General features: G+C 37.5%; 1 protein-coding gene across 1 annotated transcript in view; it reads right to left on the minus strand.

The window, feature by feature from the left end:
* plxna1a (plexin A1a) overlaps positions 1-5,748 on the minus strand; it is a 326,999-nt gene extending 321,251 nt beyond the window's left edge. The window contains 1 exon segment of the mRNA XM_036590727.1: positions 5,553-5,748. The gene's annotated coding sequence lies outside the window, so the exon portion shown is untranslated.
* Positions 5,749-6,000: the final 252 nt, after the last annotated feature.

The raw sequence follows: 6,000 nt of genomic DNA on the forward strand, positions 1-6,000 counted from the left end.
TTGATTCTGTCACTCTCCATATTTTCTGGTAGCTAACGTATGCTAGCTCTAAAAACACAGCAGCCAAGCCCCACCTCCAAACCCAAACATCACTGCAGTGCCCCTTCCAGCATACCCCTCCCATTTTTGAGCATTTTTCAAAGTTGAGCCAGGGGTGGAGTTAGGTGAAACTAGAGTGCTGTAGTTACTCTTTAAAACAGAGAAGGCAAAGCAACTTTGTTGTAGAAAAACACTTTTTAATGTTTTTCTTTCCTTTATCTCATACAGCACAAACAGAAACCAGGCCTAGTCACTCATGCTGCCATTTTTCTGAATGGAAAGTTTTATTTGTCTTTAGGCAAACTGAAGAGTTCATTGTTTAAAGACAATTTACCAATTTAGCCTGTATCACAGCCTGGCCATTACGCATCTCACCCATCAATCAGTCTAAATCCCTACAGAAAACAAGAGAGGAATGAGGAGATATTATCTAGGTTGATTGACTCACATTTGTACAGGGCAGGGATGCATAGAGTGAGATAAATGAAACAAAATGAGACAAGTTGGACAATGAGGGATAATAAAAAGCAATTCTCTCAGTGAGTAACACTGTGCGGGAATGCCGCCTTCAACCCAGAGATCGATACCCTCATTCAGGTCTTTTAATGAGGTATTAATTAAGAGGTTACTGAACACTAGCATCCTGAGTCCAACTACTTATAATACCCCTCAATGCTGAATGAGGGAAATGCATTGCACCCACTCATGGCAATGATGACTACAAAGCCCATATGCTACCTGTCTCCATGCTCTCAAACATTCGCATCATCTGATCACTATTAAACTACAGTACGGTTATTTGATCATTTTTGCAACTCTTGAAGAGCCTCACAGAGTTTGTCAAGTCCACATTCTCATTACCCTCAGGGAAAGCGTTTTTCTCAGACCCCCTTCACTGTTAGGCTTACTTACAAGCCCAGTGTAGAGCTCTTGCATTATTTACACTACGCTCAGTATATACAGCACAGCTGCCTGAAGGAGTGCTTCAACTTCTGAGCAGCAAAGTCAAACAAATAAAATGAACTACACAGGAAATAGTTTATTCTTGAGTTCACACTATTATACTACTTCTTTTATTCTTTTTATTTATTTTGACAATTTATTGTCTTACATCATCTATTTCTCTTATTTCATGGTTTTATTTATTTTATCCTTGTCTGATCTGTTACTTGTTAAGTTACTATATTGTAATTTTAATAGTTTATTAATTTAACGGTTTATTGGTACCTTCTTATTATTAAATTTTACTAAAATAATTTTTCTTTTTTTTATTATAACATTTGATTTATTTTTACTATCCAACATCTCAATCCCTAATTTCTGTATTGCTTGGCTACACTGTAAATGAGGGTCTCTCTCAATGTAGTCCAAGTTTAAATAAAGATTGATTGATGACACTGCTTGGGAAACAAACTATTAAGTTAAAAAACGACAATTAAGAACAGCTGACAGTTAGCAACAGTCACAAACTGGTTAAACAAATAAAAAATAAAAATATACCTGTACAGACAGTGATAAAGGAAACAATGAGAGAAAAGCACAGAAACTTGTATGTTGATACACACACACACACACACACACACACACACACATCTGTGTGGATGTTCTTGTTAGACACATTTTCAGTGCCTAAAGCAAAGCCTCCTTTCCCAGTCTAAGCTGGGCACTCTAAATAAACACTCTTCCAAATGAATTTAAGATATGAAATAATATTAGCCTTGGAAAAAAGCATGTGCATTTGGTTTTACTTTTCATTGACTTTCTTAACAACAGATCGATTATTATAGCTCCTGAAACAGCACCACAAACCAGAGTATAGTAACTGCATAAACTGTGTAGAAACAATTATCTTATTCATTTCTTTCTACCAATTGTTTAACTGTCTTAAACATTTTATTTCTCACAGGTGGAGTTAATAAAAATGTATACTTCCAACTTGTGCGGGAACATCAGAAAAATGTATTTTGATATATACTGTGAGAATATTTATGAACACTGATGTTATATTTATTTGCAATATCATCCACTATGTAACAGAACATCACAAAAACAGCTAACAACATTCAAAAAATGCTTTGGTTGGTGTATGCATACCCCTTTCCTAACACATACAATGTTTTGAGGAGCATGACAAAGCTATCCTGGATCAGTTGTAAAGGCCATAGAAAACTCCATAAAGCACTGTAGTAAAGAGCTGCTCTGCAGGCCGATGGTAGATAGCATTGATTGGATCACAGCAGTGATAAGGGCAAAGGGATGATGCGGTGTCCTGGAAAAAGGGAGAGGAGAAGGCAGTAGGAGCTCCTTTCAACAGGGAGGTCCAAACCATTTACTACTTAAGACACTGTGCTTGATGTAAAACTAAACCAGTCAACTGAGCCAAAACTGTTTTCCCCCTTCATTATCAAATGCCGTTTTGATAAGGATTTAGAGGTAATGTGTTGAGCTCATTTTGAGGGAGCATCTTTCATTCAGACAGACGTGCAGATTGTACAGTTTGTGGTGGGAAATATTTCAAACAGATATTTGATGATGAATTTTTTCTTTTTCCTGTGCTGTAGAAGAGCAGAATCTTCAGGCAACCTTGGTATACTTTTGTAAAATTTCTGCATTGTATTCATTTAACTGCTTTTCTTATTTCTCAGTAATGCAGATTGCAGATATTCCATTCCCAATTTAAACATTTTGTACAATGCTTTTGGACAGATATGTATGTGGACAATATTGGATATAGGCATCAGCCAAAAATTCCCATACTGATGCATCTGTACATCATGACACTCTGAGACATTTCATTGATCTGCAAAATACATCACAATATTTAGTTTTTCTGAGGTTATAAATAAGATGGAACAGACAAACAAGAACCTGTATTGCCATCTTAATCCTGTCAAAAACACTGAATACAATTATTTTTAATCTAATTAATTTTATTCAGCTAATTACACTGCAAACATAGAGGGTTTTTTGATGATTAATCAAGTCATAACCATTTAACAATAAAACAATAAAAATACTGAATAAAAAAAAACTTAAACAATAATAAACCATGCATACCTTTTTAAAGATTCCAAAATACTTTGTTTCTTACTGTGCTGCTTTTAGTGTAAGAGAGACCAGAAGGAGTTAAGTAATTAACTTGAATTGTATATAATGAGTAATTGTGACAGCAGTGGCAGAGTGAGGTTAGATTAGTGGTCATTTTTAATATTTTGTGATCACCTGAGCTGAGCACCTAAGCTCATAGCTGACCTAAAAGTACCACAGAAAGAGGATATGATCCTTTCATGCCAGAAAGCCCATACATAGCCCTAAAAATATAAGAAACTATAAAAGGTTATACAATATTTATATTTTAACAATAAACTATTTTGTAGTCAGCTATGCATGTTTGTGGCTGTTGTCCAGTTAAGTGCATTTTTATTATTTGACCTTTTATAAACCCCAGTACTAACTAATCTCTAAAATAATTGTGAAATTACTTTATCATTCTAGAATGAAGACTACCCATTTAGCACTACAACTGCATAGTAGCCTGATGATGTAAATACAGGTTTAAACATTTTAAAACAAAACTATAGTCTTCTGCTTAAATACACTTAAACACACAGTACTTAAATATATTATGCTGTTTAATCATGTTATTTCACAAGGGTTTTATTTTTTTTTTTTTATATCCTCTATGGTACAACCATCTGCCATAGTCGTACCCGAGAGAGAGGGAGAGAGCGAGTGATAGACACAGAAGAACTGAAGAGAGAAACAATTTCACTGTCTTTTCCTCAGATCTGATACAGATAGTTTGAAAACACTTCAGGCCTGGTTCGTCTTCAGAGACATGTCAGTTTGAAGTCTCCAAAGAAGTGGAATAAACAGACAAGATGTAATATATTTGGATCGTAAATTAAATAGTTTTTGTCTTGTGATAAACTGAATCAAACAGTCCATTCTACCAGTGACCTTCAAGTGAACTAAAAAGAAAATAAAGCTTGCCTCCTCACCCCCAAAGGTACAGCGTGAAGAAAAAAATAATGTTTTAAATAAATAAATAAGTCATTTATTGTGCTCATTATTCTTCTTTGAATACATTCCTACATATGCAAATTGTAATACAAATTTACACTATTGTATTTTTTGTACTTATTTGGTGGGCTTACAAGCATGAGGCAGCAACGAGTGAGTGGCTCCCTGTCCACCATGACCCTCAGGCCCTACACAGCGAGCAAGGAGGTGCAGGTGTCAGGGACATTTCAGATATCTGTCAATCATGGCAACAGCCAGGGTGCACATATCCCATGGTTGAACAGAGATAAATTATGTAATACTGTATATTATGTTCCAAACATATGCAGAATTAAGTAATAAAATGGGACAGACCACAAGTATACGTTTTCTTCTCACTAACGTGGGGGATCATAACTTAAAAAATGATACATTATAGCCTCTCATGTAAAATAAAATAAATCACTAGGTTATTAATCACAAACGGCAGAAAAAATAATTTGGTAAACCCATTTCTTAGTTGAATAAATGTCTAAGGCATATAAATTTGGCATCAGAAATTAACAGTTATTGCAATAGGTCTAAGTAAAAAACACAAAAAGGGCATCCATGCACTAACTGCACAAAACTGCATGTAGTAATAAGGCACTGGATAATCCAGCTACTACTCCTTCAGCTAAACGGCGCTGTGAGAAATATCAGGCTCTAGAAGCTGCTCCCGCCAAGTCCTTCGACCAGCTCTCTCTTTAACCTACATTCAGTTCTCTTGATTTCCCCGCTCACCAGCGCTTAGACAGATGGCGTAGACAGGCATACCCCCCACACACTGTATAAACAAGAGTGAAATATTCAACAGGGTACAGCAGAGAGAAACTTCGCAGTTGAAGGCTGGTTCTGTTAGCTGTGAAACCCAACACCCCTCCGTCTTCCTTATAGTCAAATGTTTTCTAAAAATACCGCAACAGTGTGATTGTTTACCAACATCATGGAACACGGTACAGTTACTATGACAGTACTTTTCCCTCGGTTTTCGACACAGTTTAGATTTCTCGATTTGAATTTCAGTCAAAGCCTAAAGCGAGCTTTCTGAATGAGTAAGAATAAGAGATAGCCCCGTTATATACACACACAGCCGCGTATTTTGTTGCTTGTTTTAGTTTTGCTAATTAACCAGGAAGATCAATGAGCCAGTTTGTCATAAGCTTATCCTAGTTCACCTTCCAGTGCTCTCGCTAAACAGCGCCGAGAGCACGGTGGGCACAATGCGTCAGTTAATGAGGCGGCAAGATGCCACACAACCTCACATAAACACACGGCACTTCTTCTAGGTACCACTGCTGCAAGTAGATGCGACCACATGACGGTTCGCAGAAGATAACAAAGGTGGGATAGCCATCGATGGAGTAGGAATGTAGCTGGAGGTGAAACAGATCTCCAAAACAAATCCTTTTTTGACAAAGAAAAACGGTGCCAAAGGTATCGCCTTGGTGAGAAGACTGCAGGTTACTTACGTGAAATATCAGTCCTCAGTTTCGCTCTCCTGGCCATGTTTAAAACCTTAAACTTGCGTTCATTTTCTCGATGGCGTCCTGACTCGTCCGAGGCTTCGCGCTGACTTTCCAAAGGTGAAGTGTGTCTACGGCATGAATGAAACAGAATGCGGAGCGACTTCCCAGCGGCACGGCAGCCTCGTTCTGAGTGCGGGGAATGCGCATCCCCGCGCAGTACTATCAGCGACGCCTAGGTGGCGACGTTGCGCCCACTTTAACACATGTGAGGTCTGCGTTTAGACCAGCTGTTTTCGGGAGAACCTTGCGCTAAACCTGCCGGTTATTCTCCAGTTTTGCCTGCCGGCCTGAGTCGCTTTACTTTAACGTGAATAATTATACAATGCTAAACTTACAAATACATTACAAACAAGCCCTTCAGTACAGAACTCTTTGGTGTTTTAGTGCATCA

The sequence above is a fragment of the Colossoma macropomum genome, unplaced genomic scaffold, assembly GCF_904425465.1.
Source record: "Colossoma macropomum unplaced genomic scaffold, Colossoma_macropomum, whole genome shotgun sequence".
NCBI lineage: Eukaryota > Metazoa > Chordata > Actinopteri > Characiformes > Serrasalmidae > Colossoma > Colossoma macropomum.